This window comes from Mobula birostris, chromosome X (genome assembly GCF_030028105.1).
Source record: "Mobula birostris isolate sMobBir1 chromosome X, sMobBir1.hap1, whole genome shotgun sequence".
Taxonomy (NCBI): domain Eukaryota; kingdom Metazoa; phylum Chordata; class Chondrichthyes; order Myliobatiformes; family Myliobatidae; genus Mobula; species Mobula birostris.
Window position 1 is genome coordinate 59,672,571 of NC_092402.1, and position 25,667 is coordinate 59,698,237.

The 25,667-nt window shown below is 40.3% G+C and overlaps 1 protein-coding gene across 3 annotated transcripts in view; it reads left to right on the plus strand.

The window, feature by feature from the left end:
* Positions 1-2,567: 2,567 nt before the first annotated feature.
* LOC140191605 (vitamin D3 receptor-like) overlaps positions 2,568-25,667 on the plus strand; it is a 199,691-nt gene continuing 176,591 nt past the window's right edge. For all 3 annotated transcript variants that reach the window (XM_072249154.1, XM_072249153.1, XM_072249152.1), the window contains exon 1: positions 2,568-2,893. The gene's annotated coding sequence lies outside the window, so the exon portion shown is untranslated. The remainder of the gene's footprint in view (positions 2,894-25,667) is intronic.

A 25,667-nucleotide genomic window follows, 5' to 3' on the forward strand; every position in this document is an offset into this window, starting at 1 on the left:
GATTTTAAATTATCCTTAAAAAAATATGGTAAAAAGGCTAGGTTATAATAGTAAATGAATATACACCCTCAACTCTTCTGAAGCTCCCCAGTTTGAGCACCAGTACATGTTGAGTTCAAAGTTCAAAGTAGATGTATTATCAAAGTACATATATGTCACCAAATACAATGCTGCAATTCATTTTCATGTGGGAATACTCAATAAATCCAATAACAATAATAGAATCAGCGTATAGCAGGGAGATTGAAAATCTGGCTGAGTATTACCTCAACAGCAAACTCTCACTCAATGTCAGCAAGTTAGTTGATGAAGCAGCAGAGTCAGTATCTCTGGGGCATATCAAGAGTATGTTTACCAGACTTACAATTCAAAATTTCATTTTCATGCTGGGAAGTGCATGTATGAGCATAACAGATGAGAAGAGGATCAGGGTCTGCTGGGATCTTCCTGTAGGCTGTTGATATTTATTGCTTAGGTTCATACCCAAAAAATACTGTCTTAGGCTGAAGGTCAGTGGGCACAGATGAAACCATAGCCAGCAAAAAAAAACCTACATTTACATGGTCCCCTGGTGACTAAAATTGGCACACTTAATCAATGCCTCAATTTTCAAATTCTCCTGTTTTCAAATCTGTCAGTGATTTTGCCCCTTCCAATTGCAGTATTTTCTCCAACCCCACAACCTTAACTCAACTAGTGTTATCTGCACTAATATAGTTATGTCTTCTTGATCATGCCTGAATTTATAGCTAGGTGTAGGTGTCTTCAGCTGTTATTTTCCATTAGTTTTTCCCTATAGCCTATTCTTCTCATGTTCCCATCAACTCCCTCCAGATTCTACCACTCACCTACACACGTGGCAATTTAGTGGCCAGCTAACCCATCAACCCACATGTCTTTCGGAGAAAGTTGGAACAACCAGGGAAAACCCAAACAGTCATGGGGAGAACATGTAAACTCCATAAGAACAGTATTAAAGGTCAGGATTGAACCCAGGTCACTGGAGCTGTGAGGGAGCAGCTTTACTAGCTGGGAAGGTCCTTAGGATGTTTTGATATGTATAAAAGTTACATCGCCAGCAGTTTAGTTGCTTTTGCTGTCCTTCACAGGCTGAGATCATCCTAAAGCACTGGAAGTCAATTTAAGTAGTCAAAATAATCCTTGGGTACAGGAGAGGAAAAAAATTGAGGATGGGTGAGCGTATTTTCAATCATGAGTTTAGCAATATGCAAATGTCCTAACACTAATTACTGCAGAACTCCCTTTCAAAACTCTCAACTTTAAGAGCCTCCTTAACACCTCTCTCTTTGACTAAGTATTTGAGCACCTGTCCTAATTCCTCTAATTCACTCAGTGTCAGATTTTGTTTGATAAACCTCAAATGAGGAACCCAGAGGTGGTTGAGATGCTATATAAATACAAGTTGTATTTGTTAGCGCTGAGGTATGTAATGTAGACCAACTGTGAAAAGCACAAAAAATGTATATACATGCGATTCAAAAAAGAAAATCATATCTCTAAATAATTTATAAGTAGTACCATCTGTGTACAGCTTGCCACGTTTGGATTGAGACCAGTCATTTTATATGTGTATTTTTGTACATATTTTTAAAAGCGGGTATTGAAAAAGTGTCAGCTTCAGTGTAGTAAATCTCACTGTAGTTTATAAAGTAGGGTAGCCAGCCGTATGATTTTAACCAAATTGTCTTTTTCAAAGCTAAGAGTATCGGAAATTTAAAAAGAAATCCGCCAGAGCAACCCGAAACATCGAAGTCTACATCAAATTTCGATTTTTCCATATTGCGTAAATATTACTCTCGTTATATTTAAGACGTGTTCTAATCATATTGGCAAAGGAAGAAACATCTGTAATTGTCTTCTTTTGTAATGCTATCCTACTCTTGAGTTTAATGTTATGCTCGGCCAAACGTGCTAACTCCAGAACATCGACGCTTGTTGTTTGCAGCATACTCTTTAGGAACAGCAACAGCATATTTATAAACAGTTTGTGACTGGTTTTTAGGGTGGGCGTAGATTTTGTTACAAGGGGCAGGGGGTGGGGCTGCCTGTACGCCGCTTTTCTTGGAAGCTCTGTTTTGCCCTTGCTGGGTCATCTGTCACTACAGTTTTGAGGGACTGACGTCGAGTTGGTAACCTGGTGTGGGAGAATTCGCCCGACTCTCACAAACATTCGTCTCGTTAAACTGGAACTACAGCTCCCAGCGTGCAGCGTAGCAACAGCATCTAATCGTTTGTAAACTGAAACCTACGCCAAAAGAGCAAGAAATTACATTTAAGGATGGAAAGATGTACTATATGACGCAAATATAGAGTATCAATAAGCTTTTCACTATCGAACATCACCAACTTGACCAAGTGTTTACTTTTTCTGGCTGCTCCCTCCTCGTGACGCACAAACACTCCCCTTTCCATGAGATCACGTGGGCAACTGGTTTGGTTCTTTTGATTGACATAGCGAAAGACCAATAAAAAGTGCCAATTCCTTAATTCGTATTTCTATTGGACACACTGCGTTAGAATTCGCTAATAAAAAAGGTGAAGGGTGGGTTCTGTCTTACGGATTCTGAAGTACAGTGAAGTGGCGGAAAAAGAGATCGAAGGAAAGGAGTTAGAGAGACTAAATCTTGGCACAGAGAGCAAGGGGCAATCGGACTTCAGATACTGGTGCAGACAGTGAGACAGTCGGGGGCGAATAGTTGTTCCGAACCACAGCCGCTCCCTCCTTGACAGCGTGAACTAAGTAAGTGTTCTCGGTCCGAGTGAACGGTGACAGCGGCTATCACTCGTGCTGAGAGTCTGACACTGCAACACACGCGCCAGGAGACGAAGAACAAGGTCATGTGTACGGGGCCTGTCCACGGCAACAACTGAGGTAAGTACCTAGGTCCATCGTGGTAGGGTTAGGGTTGGGGATGGCTCAGAGGAAGGATAGGAACAGGGAAATAAAGGCTGCGAAAGGGAGCTCTCAACAGAAGGAGTATAGAAGGAAGCTGCATGTTTGGGGAGCGTTGCAAGGTTAAACGAGAAAGATCGGAACCATGGTGGTAATGTAGGAAGAGTATTTTTCACCTGTAGTTATAATTTTCATCTGATGACTGTGTACTTTAGATTGTCTAGGTTTGAAAGTAATTGCCTCTTACAGATTCTTCATTGCGCAGCTGAATGATTACATTTTTTAAAAATAATCTGCCTCCTATCCAAGTGTTAACAGGTGAACACCTAGCCTTGTCATTTCTAGTGTTATAGTAGCTTGCGTTGAAGTATTTTGTACTTGGGCCACGTAATCTTTCATCTAATCTCTCCTTTGGGGAGCGTTTCAAGAAGATGACTGGGCAGTTTTTCTTGTAATCTTCAATTGTACCCACATTGGACTGAATCTAGTGCAGTTAATAATAGTTAGGGTCTTTGAACATAAGTTTAGTGTAATATAATACAGTAATTTCATTTTGAGTAATAATTGAAAGTATATAAAATGTTTATTCCTCTCCATAGATGCTGCCTGACCTGCTGTGTTCCTCCAGCATTTGTGTGTTTTGCTTAGGGTACTGGTGAGGCTGCATCTGGAGTACTGTGAGCAGTTCTAGACTCCTACCTTGAGGAAAGACATACTTGCTTTGGAGGTGGTGCAGACGAGGTTCACCAGGTTGATCCTGAAGATGAGGGGGTTAGCCTATGAGGAGGGATTGAGCTGCCTGGGACTTCACTCACTGGAATTCAGAAGAATGAGATGGGATCTTGTAGAAATATCTATTCTGTTCATAATTTTATACGAGAAGGATGTAGGAAAGTTGCTTCCACTGATAGGTGAATCTAGAACTAGGGGATGTAGTCTCACGATTTAAGGGAATAGATTTAGGACAGAGATGAGGAGACACCGCTTTTGAATCTCTGGAATTCTCTGCCCAGAGAAGCAGTAAAGGCTGCCTTAAAGCTATATATTTAAGACACAGGTAGATGACCCAGATGGCCGACTTCTGCTCCTATTTCTGAGATGTCATCCCCACATTTACCCTATCACCTTGTCAAGCCCCCATAAGGATCTTGTCTCAATGAGATTAACTTTCATTTTTCTAGATGTTTAATATTTCCTCATAAGGCAAACTATCTTCCTCCGTCCTCTATCTGCTCACTCCATGTATTGCTCTGCGGAACCTTGTTTGCATTTTTTTTTATTGTAGGTACACTTTGCTTCGTTAGGGGGACCAGATCCCCATACAATATTCCAGATTCACTTTCATGAGGGCTCTGTTATTTTTAGTAAGATATATCTACTCTTGTTCATTGCATGAGGTTTTAAGTACTTGCTATTGACCCTCTGAATTGTTTGATGTACTTGCACATTGACCTTGTGAGCACCCAGGTTCCTCTGAGCACCATCCTTCAATATGCCCCAATTTAAATAATAATCTGCTGATCTATTTCTACAAAGTGGATGATGTCACATTTTCCACATTGTGTTCCAGCTACTATCTCCTGACCCATTCTTTTAGCTATCCATTCTCTCTCTGAAGCCTCTTCTTCATTATCCACAATGTCACCCATCAATTACTACTTTATATGGAACATTAATAGCCTTTAGGAATAGAGGAATATTTGAAAGTTTAACTTCCAGTGATTAAAGCCAGATTTCTATTGCTTTAGGTGTCAAACCAGTTCCATATTTGCATATTTTATGGGTAGGTCCTTCTTTCTTTTCAAATCTTTTTATTGCATTATAATCAGTTAAGTGAACATATCAATCATAACAATACCAAGAGAACAGGATTACAATAATAGCAATCATATATACAAACATAAGTTTCAAATATCTTATCCAGACAGGTCCTCCTGATCCCTTGATAATTGAAACTGAAAAAAAGTTCAAAAGATTTGTTCAAGAAAAAAAAAACAAAAAAAAACAAAAAACTCCTAAACTAAACAGAAAACAAAACAGGGAGAAAAAACCTGGGCTGCCATAATTTGTTAATTATAATTATGCTGTCCTTGACTCCGTTCCTCCTTCCATAAACAATTAAATATTAGGAAAAGGGATTCAAAAAGAAAATCAATTTAAGTCATATGTATGGAAATATTGGATAAAGGACTCCCAAGTTTCCTCGAATTTAATCGAGGAATTAACCGTGCTACTCCTGATTTTTTTTTTTCTAGGCTTAAACAAGCTATAGGTTGAGATAGGTCTTTCTAATGTATAAATTCTGAAGTATGGTCTCTGTTAAAACTTCAAGTTTTGCTGAATGAAGAGCTAATCTAATGCATGTGAATCATCCCCTTGAATTGCTTTTTTTAATTGTATTTGTTGTCTGTTTTTCACAGGAACTGTAATTCGCGCAAATTTGTGTGAATTGATTATAACATGTTTTTCAGATTATAGTGTCATTGGGTGAGAGAGAGTCGCTGTTATTTGCCTCCATTATTTTTTGTTTCTGCTGAAAGTCCTTCTAAAATCAAAGTGACAAATGTGATGAATGCTGTCATTGTTCTACATTGTTTGTATCTGGTGCTTTTATTGAACAATGTATTTATGCTGAGACGGGTGGGAAAAGTGTGATGCAAAGTTTATGTAAGGGTGTTTGAATAAAAAGCAGAAATAAATTGATATGGGGATATGGCATAACCAGTGAATAATTAAAATAATTGAGGCAATGGAAGCAATGGCGTGATTATTGTAAACACAAAGGCATTTGGACATTTGCTTTTAAGATCTGTTTCTTGACTGAAGATGTCTTCATGATTTTTGTGTGATGTATGAAAATTTCATACCCACTTTAATTAAGAAATAATCCAAAATTCAACTGCAATTCTATATAATTAAGAAAAGGGGAGGGTAAATAGCTTTTCACAATGTCAGGACATTTCCAAATGTTTTGCCACTAATGGTGTACACTTTGAGCATAGTCACTGTTATAGCAGCAACTTGTATATAGCAAGTCCCATGAAAAACAATCAGAAAATAACTATACGATCAACCTCAGTCACTCAGTTTGAGGGGAAATGCATTGGCCAGTCACAAGAACTCCAGTATTCTTCAAATGCACCATGGAATCTTTTCATGCGCCAACTTTGTCAGCTGAGTCCTCGGTTTAACATCTCGTCCATAAACTGCAGGATTCTACCAGTGCTGCAATGAAACATGAGCTTAGATTACACGGGCATCTGATCTGACTATTCATATCCCTAAGCCTTTTCCATATTCAATAAGATCGTGTGATCTGTGTCCTCATTATTTACCTGCTTATCCTTCCTTTACATCTCTAAATATCCTTGCTTTAGAACTTTTAATTGACCCCAGACTCTGCTTTGAGGGAAAGTGTTTCAAACTTGCCTTCATTTGAAGAAGTACTTCCTGTTGTTGCCTCTAAGTGACCTAGTTTTTAAATTTAAGATTTCTCCTTTTCTAAACTTCCCCTATCAGGGCAAATGGTTTCTCTCTACCTTAACCATTTCTTTATTTTAGAAACCCCATTTAGGTCACCATCTTAATGGAATATGTGCAATCAGTTGTAGTTTAACCCTTTGTGTTATGCTATCTTTCTGGTGAATCCATACAGCAGCATTTCCTGAATTGTAGATCTCCAGATTTAACAGTAGTTAATCCAGATAGGTTTGAAACAGAGCTTTATGTAATAGCATAATTATCTGCCCTCCATCTGTTCTAGCCCTCTTAAGGTAAAAACCAGCATTTCATGAACCTCTTTTGTTGCCTTTTTTTTTGCTTATCCACTAAATGAACTTGCATTTGTTCTTTGTTTTAAGACCTCGTGTCTCTGCTCTGCTCTCCTCCAGCTCCTAGCTTCTCACCATATAGATCATACAGATTTGCCTTTTTTGGGGGGTCCAAAAGGTAGATGAACATTGAGCTACTTGTATCACTATTTTACTGTGAAAGAGGTGATTGTTTCAGAAGTCTGATAGTAGTGGGGAAGAACATTCTTGAGTCTGGATGTCCAGACTTTCATTGTTCCTATCCTCTCCTGGAAAGTAGAAAGAGAAATAGGAATGGCCAGGATGGCAGACATCTTTGACAGTGGTCTTCCTGAAACAATGTAGAGTGAAGATGTAAGCAAGTGATGAGCCTGTGACATCTGGGCAGTGTTTATCCTTCTATGGGGTCTGCTAATCTAGCACAGCAGTTGCTATACCGGGCTGAGATGCAACCTATCAGGATGCTTTCTATGGTGCATCTGTAGAAGTTTGAGAGAATTCTTGTGAGCATGCTGAATCTACACAGATGCCCAAGTCATGCTGGCTTTTTCTTAAATTCCTTTGAAATGATATCTTTAAGAAAAAAAAAAAGTTTATTTGCCCTTGCATTCTTTTATGTGACTTCATGAAATTTTGCTTGGTAATACACGCGTGAAGTACCTTGGGACACCTTCTTGGAACTTGCTCTTGTCCTTTGTCAGTCACTTTACTATTTTCAATGTTGTCCTTTCACTGCTCCTTGTATTTCTCCCAGGCTCTGCTATCCATTGAGTTTGTTTCTTTTATGGATGAAAATAAGGAACTCTGTAGTCCCTGGATGTGCAGTGGAGTTCCTTATTTTAATCCATAAAAGAAACACAGCTGGAGTACTGCATATAGTTTGACTTTTTTTTGTAAAGAAAAGGACATTGGCCCAAAGTGTCTTAGAGACACTTCAGCAAAGGTTAATTAGATTTATATACAAGATTGGGGGGGGGGGGGGGGGTTGTCCTTTGAGGAAAAGTTGCATAGATTGCGTTGATACTCTGCAGTTTAAAATAATGTAAAGTGATCTCATTGTAATGTAGAATAAAACTCTGATAATCTGCTATTGACTATTCAGAAATCCCAAAGGTTCAGCTCCTTCCCACTCACCCAGGGCCCAGTTCATGTGCTTCCTTTAAGCTTGTTTAATTCAAAGGGAGAAAACATTGTAATACTCCTAACATTTTTTTTAAAGTAAATTAAAATGATTTTTAATGATTTCAAGAATCCTGGCTCCCATTTTATTTTCACTATGGATGTCCAGTCCCAATACACTTCCACTCCCATCAGGAAGGCCTCTCAGTTTCTTTCTGGACATCAGACCCAACTAGTTCCCTCCACCATCACTCTCCTCTATCTAATGGAACTTGTCTTCACTCTTAATAATTTCTCCTTTGGCTCCTCCCACTTCCTTCGAACACAAGGTGTATCCATAGGTACTCAACGTGGGTCCCAGCTATACCTGCCTGTTTGTTGGCTACATGGAACAGTCTATGTTCCAAGCCTACACTGGTATCGCACCCCAACCTTTCCTATGCTACATCAACAACTGCGTTGGTGCTGCTTACTGCACCCATGCCAAGCTCATCGACTTCATCTACTTTGCCTTCAACTTCCACCCGGCCCTCAAATTCACCTTGTCGGTTTCTGACTCCTCTCTCCCCTTTTTCGATCTCACCCTTTCTTTCTCTGGAAACAGTGTATCTACTGATGTCTGTTATAGACCCATGGACTCTCCAACCTGATGGCATGAACATCGACTTCTCTAACTTCCGCTAATGCCCCACCTCCCCCTCGTACCCCATCTGTTATTTATTTATCTACACTCATTCTCTCGCTCTCTCTTTTCCCCCCTCCCCGACTATACCCCTTGCCCATCCTCTGGGCTTTTCCCTCCCTCCCCCTTTTCTTTCTCCCTAGGCCTCCTGTCCCATGATCCTCTCATATCCCCTTTGCCAATCACCTGTCCAGCTCTTGGCTCCATCCCTCCCCCTCCTGTGTTCTCCTATCATTTTGGATCTCCCCCTCCCCCTCCCTCTTTCAAATCTCTTACTAGCTCTTCCTTCAGTTAGTCCTGATGAAGGGTCTCGGCCTGAAACGTCGACTCTACCTCTTCCTAGAGATGCTGCCTGGCCTGCTGCGTTCACCAGCAACTTTGATGTGTGTTGCTTCAAGTTCCAGCATCTGCAGAATTCCTCGTGTTTACGACTTTCTCAGCTACCTGAATAATACCTCTTCCCACCCTGTTACCTGTGAAAACACCATCCCCTTCTCTCAATTCCTCTGTTTCCGCTGTATCTGCTCTCAGGATTTCAAGTCCCCTAGCTTTTCATTTCAGAACAAAGGAAATGTCCTCCTTTATCAAAGAAAGGAGCTTCTCTTCCTCCACCATCAATGCTGTCCTCAGCATCTCTTCCATTTCACGCACGTCTGTTCTCACCCCATCCTCCTGCCACCCTACTAGGGATAGGGTTCCTCTTGTCCTCACCACCACCCCGCCAGTCTCTGCATCCAGCACATAATTCTCCGAAACTCCTGCCACCTCCAACAGGATCCCAGCACCAAGCACATCTTTCCCTCTTTTCCCCCCCCCTCCCACCTTCCTGCTTTCCACAGGGATCACCTTCTACACAACTCCCTTGACCATTCGTCCCTCCCCACTGGCACTTACCCTTGCAAGCAGAACAAGTGCTACACCTGCCCCTACACCTCCTCCCTCATTACCATTCAGGGCCCAAAACTGTCCTTCCAGATGAGGTGACACTTCACCTATGAGTCTGTTGGGGTCATCTACTGTGTCCGGTGCTCCCGGTGTGGCTTCCTGTATTTTGGTATGACCCGACGTAGATTAGGAGACCACTTTGCTGAGCACCTACACTCCATCCGCCAGAAGAAGTGGGACCTCCCAGTGACCACCCATTTTTTAATTCCACTTCCCATTCTCATTCCGATATGTCAGTCCACGGCCTCCTCTACTGTCGCAATGAGGTCACACTCAGGTTGGAGGAACAGCACCTTGTATTCCATCTGGGTAGCCTCCACCCTGATGGCATTAACATTGACTTCTTGAGTTTCCAGTCAAGCCCCCCCACCTCCTTCACCATTTCCCCATCCCCTTTTCCCACTCTCACCTTATCTCCTTGCCTGCCCATTGCCTCCCTCTGGTGCTCCTTCCCCCTTTTCTTTCTTCCATGACCTTCTGTCCTCTCCTATTAGATTTCCCCCTTCTCCAGCCCCGTATCTCACCAATCAACTTCCCAGCTCTCTCCTTCACCCCTCCTCCCTCCAGTTTCACTTGTTAACTTGTGTTTCTCTCTCTCCTCTCTCCACCTTTTAATTCTACTCATTTTTTTTTTCCCTCCAGTCCTGCTAAAGGGTCTCTGCCTGAAACATTGGCTGTACTTTTTTCCATAGATATTGCCTGGTCTGCTGAGTTCCTCCAGCATTTTTGTGTGTGTTGCTTGGATTTCCAGCATCTGCAGATTTTCTCTTGTTTGGAATTAAAATGGTGTTGGGATATTGCTAGAAATAATATTAGATAACAAACAAATTGCTACGTTAGCACCACCAGAGTCTCAAATATGCTGGGACATTGAAGTTTTGCTGTCATACTCTGAGGGAGTTTGAGTGTAGATATTGAGGATTTTACCCTGGTAAGGGAATTTGGAACTCAGATTTAATTCTGAGTTTTTTGGCATCAGCTACCTCCAGGTAGTTATAAACACAAGTCATTAAATATTTTCAAGATTTGTGGATATTGAGAATAACGGATTATACAGATAGGGAGGGGAAGAAAATGTTTGGCTGAAAAGTATGCCAACCGTGATCTTATTGAATGGCAGAACAGGCTGATACTAGTGTTTTTTTTTTAAAGTTGATTATAGTTCTTTAATTAGACAAGTTGAATTCTTGTCTTGTAGGAATGTACCAGTTTTGTGTTGCACCAACACCTTGTACAGTGACTTTTTAAAGTTTATTGGGTTTGATTTCTACCATAACCCTCCCACGTATAAAGCCTTTTTTTCTCCCAACCTATATATTGCTGACCATGATGACCACTATCTCTCTTGTCCTTTCCTGCTACTCCTGCTCACGTCTCCTCCCTAACCCCCTCTCATCCAAATCTGTTTCTTTCAATTAGTACCTTATGACTAGACATGTGCTTCTCATTCGCTTATTTCTTCTCCTAGTGCAGAGGTTCCCAACCTGGGGTCCATGGACCCCTTGCTTAATGGTATTGGTCCATTGCATAAAAAAGGTTGAGAACTGCTGTCCTAGTGTTTAAGGCTGTCCTTGTCTGCGCCCCCCCCCCTTTTCTAATCTGTTATAACTGTTGAAGGCAAGTATTGTGAATTGGTTTATTATTGTCACATGTACTGGGGTACAGGGAAAGGTTTCTTTCTTATCATTCATTACAAGGTAGATGAGGTCAAGAGTCCATCTCATCGTACTATAGGACTGTTTGATAGTCTTATAACAGTGGGGTAGGAGCTGTCCTTGAACCTTGTGCTACATCCTTTCAGACTTTTGTAACTTCTGCCTGATGGGAGAAGGGGGGAAAGAGAATGTCTGTCTGGGGTGGGTGGGTTTATTGATCTTTCTTGCTGCCTTACTGAAGTGGCAAAAAGTATAGTCAAAAGTCCATGGAGGGAGCTAGTTTCTGTTGTGTTGAGTGGTGTCCACAACTCTCTGCAGTTACTTGCAGTCAGAAGCAGAGCAGGTCCCATACCACACTATGATGCTCCCTGGTAAGGGTTGATGGGGATTTCTTGGCTTCCTGAGGAAGTAGAGGCATTAATGAACTTTCTTGGCTGTGGCATCAACATGGTTGGATCAGGACAAGCTATTTATGATATTCATTCCCAGCCTTGTAAATGGGAACATGTGCACTACTCCATTCCCCCCTCCCTTCCTGAAGGCAATGATTTTCTCATTTGTTTTGCTAACATTGAAGGACAGGTTGTCATGACACTATGTCACTAACCTCTCTATCTTCTTATACCCTGACTCATCAGTATTAGAGATATGACCCACATAAATGGGACTAAAAATACAATTAGTACCTTATGACTAGATATTGCTTTCCTTTGTCTAAAAGTATGTCCACATTTTCCCAGTGTATACTACTCCTAATCACCTCTCCTCCCTAACCCCCTCTCATCCAAATCTGTTTCCTTCAATAATCTTAGTTTAGCTCAGAGAGACCCATCCAAGCAGGGAGCTTCACTATCTCATAACTGTCATCATGGACCAAAATCACTCCTTTTCATCATATTCTTTCAGCTTGCTGCTCTGGAGGAGAACTTGACCCTCTCTTTCTGCAGGTTCAAAAGGGAGAGCGTTGCCAGTGAGTCAAGACCTACCATCTAAAGGAGCCACCAGCAGTATCTTTGGAGAGATAGAAATCCTCCTGATGCAAAATGCTAGTGGTAACAATATAGCTGCTAAGTGAAACATATGTGGGACTGCCACTTTGTAATGGGTTATGCGTGGATTTAATTTAGCTCTTTATTGTCTCAAGGTATAGCAGCAATTTTGCTGTAGAGACAAGCATAATTGTTTTGTTCCAGATCCATCATTCTGGGGATATGTTATACATTTCCACAAGGCCTGGTTGTTTTAATTTTCAAAATAGACTGTTGTAGGGGACCTACTTAGGCTGCATCCTACATGAATGCATTTTTATTAGAACTCTATAAACATGAGAAGGACTGGCATAAGTGGACGTGACATTTGCAACAGAAAACAAAGGCAAGTTGATGGTCTGCATTGGTGGCCTGCTAAGCACTTCAAATATTATTGATACCATCTGGATCTTCAGGAAAAATAAATGGGCAGTACTCAACAAGGAAATTCACAGCAGCTTGGGCTCAGATACTTTCTCAGTGGGTTGAGAGCATGGAAATCTGAATAACCAATGGTTCTGCTCCATTATGTTTTAATGTATTGGTGGGGGCCACAAGGAGCCCGAGAAGGAGAGATTCTCCCCAGGAACAGGAAGAACAAAGTTGTTACATGTCTGGAGCTGTCTAGGAAATCCAGTACGAAGAGTAATGTGGACTCTTCTGGATCTGGAGCTGGAAGTATATTAATGATCTAACTTGGTCTGGAAAAGTGAGTACAGTTGCATGTTCACCTGTATCTTGTGTATTTCACAACACCATCCCTGACTTGTCAAAACATTTCCATCATGTTAATTCTCATATTAATTTACCTTACAAGTGCGCCCAGATGATTTTTTCAGTATACTGACTCTCAAGCTCCTCTAGTTGTCATTCACTTCATATTACCCGATTTATGTGCAATTGTTATATATCCTTTTTTAAAAAAAAAAAGAAACAGCTATCCTAACTAAATGGACTAGCAACACACAAAATGCTGGAGGAACTCACCCAGTCAGGTAGCATGAATGGAGGAGAATAAACAGTTGACATTTTGGGCTGAGACCCTTCGGAAGGGTCTCTGTCAGAAAACATTTTGAATGTTGCTTTGATTCCCAGCGTCTGCAGAATCTTTTGTGTAAAATAGACTGTATCTGTTGGATGAACAAATATAGTTGGTGACTTAAAGATGTATTCTTTCCCTGTTGTAGAAGAGAGCTTGGAGCACAGGAGAATATTGGATGTGATCCTTCTCCTTCCTAACAGCAAATAGAGAAGCTGAGATGGTAGCATTGTCTTATTTCAGCAGCAACAAAATCATGATAAATTGTAACATACTTCTCCTTGTCAGCTCTAATCATGTTGTACCAGACCTTTCACATATACACCAGCACTCCATGGATTTTTCAGGCAACGTTCCTCAAGGTGCACTGTCATATGAGTAGTTCAGATACACCCACTTTGGTGGGTTTGGGGTGGGTTGTTGGGTTTTTTCCTATTCTTATTTCATGGAAGAGAAAGAATAATGGCCAGTGGGATAATTGGGAGTGGCCAGCTTGTTTTGGAAGGGGAAGAGCTTTCATTCAATGTGTGATTATGGACAGGCCATCCAAATAGTCTCTACTAGTGCAGAGATTGGAAAAGCATGCCTCAAATAAGAACACTAGAACTGTTGGTTTTCAGAGAATTGTAGTAATGTGTTTTTGCATGGATGGATTGGCTATGGTACAAGAAAGGCAGCATTCACTTGAGCCCATGCCTTGAGAATGTGTGCAAAATCTGAATGATAAATTTCCTACTGCAAACAGGATGGCAGGCATCTAACTTAGACTTGAAGCACTGTGCTGATCTATAACAAAGTGCTTTACAGTGAAGTGGTAGCAGTGGCATGCAGCTTGGTAACAAAATGTATGTTGTCAAGTGGTACATGGAATTGGCTCTACCCAGTATTTCCACTTTGCCCATGCCAGTGCCCCCTTCCTTCCCCAAATCAGAAGATGACATGCCACCACATCAGTGACAGTCTGCTCGTGCACAAGTGAAAGTGAAGCAGTTTGAGGCCCTCAAGAGCACCTCAGCAGTCAAAGCATGGATCTGGGCTGCCTACCTGTACCATTGCTGAACCAACAGAGATTCCCTTTATTTGAGAGTTAGGAAAAGGCAGCATATAGCTCTGTAGTTGATATGGGTGTATGAGGAAAGTTGGTGGGGGGGGGGGAGAAGGGCAGTAAACTTTACCATTTCACACCAATTCGTTTTGTCAAGTAATAAGGCATTGTCCTCATTAGCTACTTCACCTCTGAACTATAGAGGATTTGGGCTCAGCATCTTATTCTCCCTGCCTGTCCAAGAAGTGCTGCTCAATAAAGTCAAACAGAACACCTGTCTCAGAATCAGTTATGAACATGCAAATTAGAGCAGGAATAGTCATCTTGGCTCTTCAGCCTTGCTCTAGTATCCTATATAATAAAAACATGGCTGATCTGATTTTAATCTTAACTCCACATTCTTGTCTACCCATAATAATCTTTTCACTCCTTTGTTTATCAAAAATCTATTTACCTCTGCCTTGAAAATATTTAAAGACTCTGCTTCCAATGCCCTTTGAAAAAGAGACTTACAAAGACTTGCGGCACTCTGAGAGGAAAAGAATTTAATTTGTTTTAAATGGCAGACTCTTTACTTTTAAATGGCGACTGCGAGTTTTAGGCTCTTCCACAGGAGGAAACATTCTCTCCACATTCACACTGTTAAAATCCTTAAAGATCTTGCATGCTTCAATCAAGTCCTCTCAATCTTCTAAATTAGTCAATGCAAGCTTGGTCTCTCCAACCATTTTTCACAAGGCAACTTGCCCATACCAGGTATCAGCTTTCTCTGAACTGCTTCCAATTCATTATCTCCCTTCCTTAAGGATTCTAATACTGTACATGGTCTTCCAGATGTGGTCTTATCAATGTCTATATAACTGAAGCATAACCTCAGTTTTGAGTGCAATTTGCCTCACAATGAACATTAACATTCCATTTGCTTGCCTAATTAACTTGCTGTACCTGGATTGCTAGCCTATTGTGAATTATATACTGTCACCCTGATCTTGCAGAATTCAGAGGACTGGAATCTCTCATCATTTCGACAATGTTCTTCTCTCTTTTCCCCCCCCCCCCCCCAATGAACTATGTCACATTGCCCACATTATACTCTCCTTGCTAGGTCTTGACCCACTCACTTAACCTGTGGCTAGCCCTTCTGTAGCTGCTTTACATCCTCTTCACAATTCTTTCCTATTTTCTCCCATGTCATCAGCAGATTTGGCAACCACGCCTTCATTAATTTCATCCATGTCCTTTATAAAGGTTGAGTGTCCAGTACTGATTCCTGTGGCACAGCATTCATTATGTCTTGCCAACTAGAAAAAGAGCATTTATGTCTTTATTCTATTTACTCTCCTCCAGCCAATCTTCTGTCCACACCAATGTTACTTCCTACACCATGAGCTTTATATTCTGTAATAATCTCTCTACTTTAATGTTGCATCTGATCAAAATATAGTAAATCCACCAGTTTCATTTGTACACAGTATGTGTTATCTCTTCAAAACTCCAGTTAGTTGATCAAATACAACTTCCCTATCAAAACTGTTGTTTTTTCATGAGCATTATTTTCGTGTCCTGCTTATAATATCCTTAATAGTTTCTAATTCTAATATTTTCCCTGAGACAAATGGCCTGTAGTTCTTTCAGTCCTGTCCCTCCTTTAGAATAAAGGAATTTCATTTGCTATTTTCCAATCTAGCCTTATTTGAATTTTGGAAAGCTAAAACTGATACATCAATCATGTCACTAGCCAATTCTTGGGATGAAGTCTGTCAGTGCCCAGAGACTTCTTGGCTATAGCTCCAACAAATTGCTTGGGTAGCACTTCCCTAGCAATTGTAAGCTTCCCTGAGTTCCACCCTCCATTCCAATTCCTGACACACTATACAATTATTTGTTATTTATTTACAACTTCTGTCAAGGCTGCAAGTTGCAACTTTCAGTGATCAGGATAATTTTGTATTTTAAATTTAGCTGCTTAATGTAAATGTGCTATAAAACAATAACTATGCTGAGATTTTATTGCACAATGTGCTTGAAATTTCCTCAAGTCCTTTTGCATCCAAGACCTAGAGTTGTCTGTTGTACAGATTTAACATTGGAAAATGTTACCGCTACACAAATTGAGATTTAATTTTAAAATTGAGATTTAATTTTAAAAAACCCAAGGAGGGTGGCATAATTCCAAAGCTGTGGTAAAGAAACTAGCAAGTATGTGATCGAGTAATGCTTGGGAAGATAGTGATTTGTTAAGAAGGCTCATAGTGCTTGCTGCAAGTCTGGACATCTCAACTTGGCAAAAATTGCAATTTACGACAAAATTATCCATGATAATTGAATGAGGTCTGGATGATTTTATAGCAAGACTATTTTGGAGACACTTTTCCTCTGCAGATCTTGAACCAAGGTATCACCCGGTGAGATTTTGATCTTTCACTTTGAAATCTAGTGTCATACCCAAGAAATGAGGAACCTGTATGAACCAGCAGCTGACCTGTGTACCATTGAAGAGTAAATGTGTATACACAGAGCGTAATACACAATACCAGAATGCAGTTAAGTATTTGAACCTGTACATGCCTAAACCAATTCGTATTTTCTCCAAAGTTTCTTGGATCAGCTTAATGTACAATATTATTAACACTGAAGATGCAGCTATTCATGTCTTGAAGTTCGGGTGAAAAGGCAGGTAATTAACTTTAAAGTTCCTTTAATTTTCTAACACATCAAAACACAAGTACCAATAACAGAACACATTTTTATAAATTGTATACAAGCTGGCTTCTCAAAGTATGGAACACTAAATATGGAAACTGATAATACGGAGACTACAATGTCTCCTGTTGATTTGTTTTAGCTCTTTGTGTACTTGCTAGTCCTTTTAGTCCTGATCTTTTATCTTACAGGTCTCTGGTTTAGTTATTCCGTTAATTACAGAGCCAACTAATCTGCTTTAATGCTCAGAGGAATAATGTTCAGTTGCTAAATTGTGGATGTTGTCTAGATTTGTAGCTGCTTGCTAGTTCACCTTGGAGAGGCACTCTTATTTGAAAGAGAGCAAACTGCTGTCTCTTCCTGTAATAGTCTTCAGAATTGTTCAATTATAACACTGGTATCTTGTACAATACAATTTCTGGATAGTGCTAAGTCTGCTTAATAACTTTCAGAAAATGTTAAGTCTCCAGTGATTTGTGGATATGACCAGTATTGTTGATTAGCGGTGAAATATATGTTCTGAGCTGGAATTTGTAACACTTAAGAATTTGTATGAAAGCTTCCATTGTTGTAAACCATGCGGAGGAAATAAATTGGGCTGGACAGTTTTTTTCTTTTTTCGGAAGGGTGAAGAAACATTGTGAATGGGGAGCACCCCAGGCCTAGGTTGGATTGGTGAAGGACACTAAAATTGCTTTGGGGAAGAGTATGAGCATTGAGGTAACAGGATTAGCCAGGGAGGCGATCAATATGAACTGCCAACATTCGAGACAGTAGGGTGTGGTGGGAATAATTGCTAAGAAAAGCTCCTGGAGAAAAACCTATCCAAGGGAGGCCATGGATGCTTGTGACTCCAAGCAAGGTGAGGTAAGGTTGAGATTTCCCTCTTTTCCCACTCCTTCCCTAAATCACTTGGCCCACCTCAGCTCTAAAGCTGTCTCAGTATGAGACCCACACCATGTGATGTAACAAAGGCTTGGGAAATCTACAATAGTTTGGGATTCAGGTGTGCCATAGTCCACTTTTTGGGAAAACTGTAAAGAAGGAGTTTCTTTAAAAATGAACATTTATGTTCCTCTTTCTGCAGGAGAATGTGGCTCACTACTCTCATGAATTATTGAGTGCTTTAAAAGAGAAGTCTGAAGTATATTTTCTGCAAAATGAAACAGAATGGTATGCTGTGATAGTTTGAAGATAAACCAAAGTTTTGTAGGAAAACTGCAAAAATCAGCAATTATTCAAAATGTTCTTGTAGTTGGGAACAAATTGCTCACAAAATGAATTTAAAATTTCTATTATGGAACTTAAACATCTATATAAACAATAATAATCATAAACAATAAAATTCATCAATTGTTTCTGGTAAAAATAATGACAGAACAAACTATTGTAGTTGAATTGGGTTGAAGATAAATGTATTTTTTATCATTTTAAACTAACAGTTAGGAATCTGAAGAAAAGGGGGTGGAAGCGCACTTTCAGAAACAAGCTTCAGCCAAATGGCCTACTTTGTGGCAAAAGAAATTTGTACACAACAGTATTAGTTTATTATTATTACATACAGTATATCAAGATGCAGTGAAAGCTGTTTTGCATGCCATTCAGACAGATCGTGCCATACATCAAGGTAATAGAAAGAAAATAGAACGAAAAATATAATGTTAGATTTACAGAGAAAGTGTAGGTGCTAATAGACAGTGCAAAGGCTATGATAAAGTAAATTGTGAGATTAAAAGTTCAAAAGCTCATCCATTACTGTATGAGAGCTCTATTCAACAGTCTAACAATGAGAGAAAGCTGACCTTAAGCCTAGAGTTATGTGCTCTGAAGTAGCTTCTACCCACTAGGAGAGGGAGAAGGTAGAATTTAACCAATTTAAACAATTTCCCCCGGGATCAATAAAGATTCAAGATTCAAAAAACCTTATTGTCATTCTAACAGTACATCAGCTCTGCAGGGCAGAATGAGACAGCGTTTCTCAGGAGCAGTGCAATCATAACATAACAAACGCAACACTAAATAATAAACATAACAATAAATAGTAAAACACAACAGCCACATGTCAGTTAAAATCAAGTTATAAGTGTCCAGTGCAAATTAAAAGTGTCCAAAGCAGAGTCAGGTGGAGCAGCTATTTAGCAGTCTGACTGCCTGTGGGAGGAAGCTGTTTAGTAGCCTTGTGGTTTTAGTTTTGATGCTCCTGTAACGTTTGCCTGATGGCAGAAGAACAAACAGTTCATGGAGAGGGTGTGAGGGGTCTTTAATGATGTACTGTGTCTTCTGGAGGCATCGACTCTGAAAGAGGTCTTGGACAGAAGGTAGGGAGACCCCAATAACCTTCTCTGCTCCCCTAATCACCCTCTGCAAGGCTTTTTTGTCGACAGCACTGCAGCTGGAGTACCAGGTTGTGATGCAAAAGGTCAGCACACTCTCGACCACGCCTCTGTAGAATGTAGTTAAGATGTTAGTGGGGAGTGATGCTTGTTTAAGCTTCCTCAGAAAGTGCAATCTCTGCTGGGCCCATTTCACAATCCCAGTGGTGTTCCTGGACCAGGTGAGATTGTCCGAGATCTGCACCCCAAGGAACTTGATGTTTTCCACTCTCTCCACTGTGGAGCCGCTGATGCTGAGGGGTGTGTGCTCAGGCTGAGACCGTCTGAGATCGACGATCGTCTCCTTGGTTTTGGTGACATTAAGCAGCAAGTTGTCATCCCTGTACCAGCTCTCTAGGTGTTTGACCTCCTCCCTGTACATTGTTTCATCATTTTTGCTGATGAGCCCCACCACTGTGGTATCATCTGCAAATTTAATGATCAGGTTCTCCTTGAATCTGGTTGCACAGTCATGTGTTAGCAGTGTAAACAGCAATGGGCTAAGCACACAGCCTTGTGGGGATCCAGTGCTCAGTGTGATGGAGTCAGAGATGTTCCTGCCAACACAAACTGACTGTATGACTATGACTATGAATGACCAGTGAGGCAGCTGGAAGTTTATTAATTTAATTCAAGAGGCTATTTCTGCACATAACAAATTCAATGAGCAATTAATCTATTGTGATCGAGGCATGAATATTGTGCAGAATACTGAGAGAACCTGACACTTGTGCTATAGACGCAAGAGATTCTGCAGCTGCTGAAAATCCAGAGTAGCGTGCACAAAATACTGGAGGAACTTAGCAGGTCAGGCAGCTTTTGTGGAAATGGATAAACAGATGATATCTCAGGCCGATACCCTTCTTATCAGGACCTAGAGTTCTGATAAAGGGTTTCTGCCCAAAATGTCAGCTGTTTATTCATTTTCATAGATATTACCTGACCTGAGTTCCTCCAGCATCTTGTGTACGGAAGGTTTGCATATACCTCAACATGGAGACTAGTCATCTTGAATGTCCTATTTGCACCTATGAAATGGAAATGTTTGTTGTGTTACATCTTGTGCTGTAGTCTGCTCCTGATGCAGGACCTGAACCTTTCTCTCTGAATCTCATGGTAAGGCTCAAAATGCATACTAAAGGAATTTTATTTCCCTAAAAGTTTCCAGATTATTTTCTGTCAATTGATCATACCATGTTTGGGCCTTGAAAAATGCTTGAGTCAAATCTGGAAGGTATAAAACACATGTTTGGAAGTGTGATTTATTTTTTTTTAGCTTATTTTAATTTAAAATTTGCTTTTTGATCTACAATGGAATTTACAAGAAGCTGGGGAGAATTTTTGGTGGTGTGAGACAGTGAATCATTGGCATTGCTCATGATGAATGGTGTTTGGGACATATTAGTGGATTTGTTATGATTTATCAGGGAGGATCAACTAAGAATTCTGGAAGTCAGACAAGTATGGAAGCCGTAAATAATATGTGAAATTTCATTGATATTTGAGAAATAGCAACATCATTACTGAAAATGCAGTCAAGACTGTTTTGTCCCTCCAGTGAGAATTTGATCTAGGATTCTGAGAAGATAGGAGTGATTTGAAGCTGAGGATAAGTGAGCCTTTAATGGTTAAACATTTGGAACGTAATGGCTAGAACACTTGAGTGCAGCAGGTATTAAATGTTCAAGAATGGCACTGGAAATATTGGTGCATGAAAACTTGGGGAAAAAAATGTACCAACGCGGGCAAGTATTTACAAAGACAAACAGTATGATCATTTTAATTGCAAGAGAGTTGGAATCCTTGGTGAAACCACAACTGGAGCACTGTACAGTTTTAGACTTTAAACTTTGGAAATTTCTCTTTCATTCATTCTTAAATGAGTGAGCTAATGCCCCCTAGTTCTAGACTCTATAGCCAAACATAACTCTTAACAACTATCCTAGTATCTTCCCACCCCCCCTCACTTTATGAAATTCTATTGCGTGTAGACCCATGTTACTTAATCTGCCCTCGCTGGGAAAACACATCCTAAGAATCAATGTACACTGCATCACCTGCAAGCATTATGAGCCATTGAAATCCTCTGTTTTAGAAGGGATGCTTAAACATTGAGTATATTCAAGACTGTTAATTCCCTTTTGGGCATTAAGGGAGGCAGGATTGGGTGACAGTGTGAATTTAATATTTGATTGGTGTCACACTGAATTGCAATACAGGTCAAGGATGTGCTGCTGCTTCCATTTCTTGAGCTCTTCAGGTGACCATTTGAAACTTGGGGAAAGGGGAAAAGTTCAAAGAACATGCTTCAGTGCATTCTAGTTCAGGTTTAAGGCTGTGACACCTGACAAGTACAACACATGTACCACCAAGAGAAATCTGAAAAGGCTGTAGAATGGAATCTGATGCCAGCTGGTTGAGCTCCATAGCAAGCTCATACTGACAGTTTCTCTTAGCTGGGAAATGTGCCCAACCTTCCTGTCTGCATCTCTCATTCTCTTACTTTCTCTGCCTTTCTGAACTTTAAAAAAAAAAAAACAATCTGTCCTTGTTATGAAAACACACATTTGTAGTTTGTTTTCAGAATTTATTGGGGGAAAATTCTTATCTTTCTGATATAAGGAGGTATTAAGTTGTGATCTGATAGCTACAGTAATTACTTTGACACAATCCTGCTGTTGTATTCATCAGAAGAAAATTTTCTACATGCAGAAACTGCTTTTTTTTCACCTTGAAGCAGACTACCAACTCTTGAGGTTTTCAAGTGAAACATGATGTTACTGAATCACTATAGGCATCTTTACAAGCATACTTGAAATGTGTAATGAAATATGTAATGAAAACTTAGAATGTTTTAATTGCATCTGAAATAGTTTTGCTCTGAATGTCATCTTTGTCATGTAAAAGCATTCTAATTTTTGCCTAAAGATCTGCCCTTGAAATGGGGCTGTCAGTTTGCTTTAAAGAAGATACTAATATTGAACTTCTGATCAGACCTGCCTTATTGACCTTGCTTTTTGTAGAGCTGCACTCACAGAACAACATTGTGTTGAAAATGGAACCAACAATAATTTAAATGGCTTGGTTTTTTTATATAGTAAAGGATCACTAAATGGCTACCTGACGTAGGAAGATAAATTGTAGAAATTGGATTGTGCAGGAATTTATTGTTACATTAATCATATCTAAAGTAGATCGTGATACCAATTGTTTCCAGAGAAAATCAGAAATCACAAATTGGGACCAGGTATGCCCAGGTTAGGGAGGCGGTGAGATTATTGATTTTTATTTATATTTATAAATGTATATTTATATTTGTATAATATAATCTCAACATTTGTGGATACTCTATGGCCAACGCTGCTCGGAAGGATGAATCCTGAGAGAAGGATTACCCCCAGTTAATTCCGTCGGTTTTCGTTCAAGCCATATCACTCTGATGCAATGAGAGCCACAAGTGGAAATTCATTCATATTCTCAAAATAAGATTTGGTTGCCTTCATCAGTTTTTCTACTGTCCTGTAGTTCATGGCCAGCAGATGTGGCAATTTCATTGTATGTGGCCTGCTGCATAACCTTTCAAATGGCAGGCAGCAGGTGGTGCCAGATGAAGAGTAGCAAGTAACTGAATCCAAGTGCCACGAGGCAGAACCTTAAAACTAGCAGAAGGACAAACGAAGACTTCCAGAGGATGCTCCAATTCAGTGTCAACAACTACATGCCTCATGACCAGAGGGAGCAGGTGTGGACTAGGAGGCCACTGACAGAAACACACCATCTAAGAAGCTTGCATATTCAGTGTGCATTGAAAACTTGTGGACGTTATCCATACTCCAGTCAGTACTGCACCTAACAATAGGCAGGGATGCCCAGATGATGTTTAATACTCCCTATTGTACCACGTAGCTGTATCTGAAATAAGACACCCCTAATAAATGAATCCCTGAATCAATGACTTTAAACCAGATATCTCACAAGGAAACACTGCAAGCCATTAAAATACTGGAACCTCTGTACAAAATTCTTAAAAGAAGCTCCACCCTGCTGGTATTAGCAATAGTTGAGAACTTGTAGGCTTTGAACTGCTGTTCAATACTGGTGACAGCTCGCCACCACTAACCAATGCAGCTAACAGTAATATATCGACCAGATTGGCATACCATTTGTTGAGGATGCATTGAGGTACTCATTTCAAGCCGCTTATTCTAGTGTTAAGAAATCTCACTTGAAGTTGCTGGTGATGTTCAGTAAGCCATTGTACTAATTAACTATTTACAGTACACCATGAAGAATAGCTGAAGAAATTCAATGCTTCATTCAGCTCATGGATTTGATAATTACAAAATTCAGCTTTTGACTAACTGACTTTTTCCTGTTGCTTTCAATCTCATACAAAGATGTTGCCTTCAGAGGACAGACAACACATGGCAATGGCAAAACATTTGCTAATTTTTCAGCTTCTTGCAGAAGCCCTTGCATCAGATGCTTCCAGTATAAGTATCATAAAAGGTAGATGAAACGGGGAGAAGAATTCAAAGGAAGAAATCAACTTCATATTGGCTATCATCCTAGGTCATTCCCAGAATATGATGGCATCAACCTAATTATTTCACATGCTGCACTGCAATGAGGCAAGACATTTTTGATGGAAAAGCCCCTTCACTGTCTAACAGTAATGCAGGTTTTCTTGGAATACTGAGGTCACAATGTATGATATTTCTGCATACTTAAGTAGTAATGCATCCTATATGAAAATGCATTGGAACACTGATTCTGGCTTCTGCTCCCTTCCTTTCCAGTCCTGATAAAGGGTCTCTGCCCAAAATGTCAACTGTTTATTCCCCTCCGTAGATGCTGCCTGAACTGCTGAGTTCTTTCAGTGCTTTTTGTGTGTTGCTCCAGATTTCCAGCATCCGCAGAATCTCGTGTTTTTGAACATTGCCAGTGTCTTGATATCATGTATAACCAAGCAGCCTGATTAATACACAAATAGAAAATCAGGACAACTTTCTCTAAAGTTGCACATTCTAACGCTATTTGTATTAGACAACATTTTGTGGGTTTTTGTATCTGACTTCTGTATTGTAGCATCTCCTCTGAATGCAGTCTGGCTCCTTTTCCCTGAGTTTACAGATATTCTGAATGACTCACGAAAATCTCTTGGGGGTGCCTTCTGACATTTGAGCCTTGGCCAATCAAAAGAGCCATATGGGATGTTTACAGAGGTGCACGGGTGAGCATGCTGTAAGTGGAACTGCTGAGTGGTGACAGCAATGGCCTGAACCTGCAGACAAGGCCACCTCTCGGGGTACTGAGTGAGCAATGGTACAAAATCTGCCAGCAGTATAAACCCAGTAGCACCAGAGCTGAACAACTGACAGAGCCCAGATCACAGGTTCTGATCTCTGCTGACTTTACCCAGTTTGAGCAAGACTCTGCTTGTGATGAAAGAGGTGTGTGAGTGGGAGTTGCATATGCCTGCATCTGCAGAAGATGGGTAAGTTCACCTGTGCTGTATCCCTATGAGTGGGAGGGCTATCTGTTAGTGCAAGGCCTTTTTCTAAATTTTAGAAGCCCAGTGTGATCAGAAATTTTTGGCATTATAGAACATTAAACAGAAGAGTGTAGCACAAGAACAGGCCCTTTGGCACACCATGTCTGTGCCATCCATGATGCAAAATCGTATCCATTTCCTCTACTCCCCTCAGCAGTGTTCCAGGCACCTGCCACTCTCTGTAAAACCTTGTAAATCTTCTTTAAACTTCTTGCTTTAAAGTTGTGCCCTCATACATTTGTCATCCCAACCCTGGTGATGGGGAGGTGTGGAAATGACCATCTAACCTGTCCATTTATAATTTCATACTGTATACCTCTATTAGATTGCCCCTTGGCCTCCTACACTCCAGCAAAAACAAACAATCCAAGTTTGTTCAACCTCCCTTCACAGTTAATACACTCCAAACCAGGCAATATCCTGGTGAGCCTCTTCACCACCCTCTCCAGAGCCTCCATTCTTCTTGTAATGTGTCCAGTTCTGATTCCCACAATACTTCAAATGAGGCCTAACCAGTTTTTAAGTAGCTGCAACATGACTTGCAAACTTTTATACACATCACACTGGGTGAAGGCAAGCATCCACAACCACTTGTGTTGCCATTTTCAGGAAACTATGGACTTGCAACCTAAGATTCCCCCTGTGTACCTGACATTTACGATATGTTTTTCTCTTGCATTTACTTTCAGTGTACCATCTCACACTATCCATATTAAACACCATGTGCTATTTCTTCACTCATTTTTCTAACTGATCTATATCCTGCTGTATCATCTCACAACCTCTGAAATTCTACCATTGT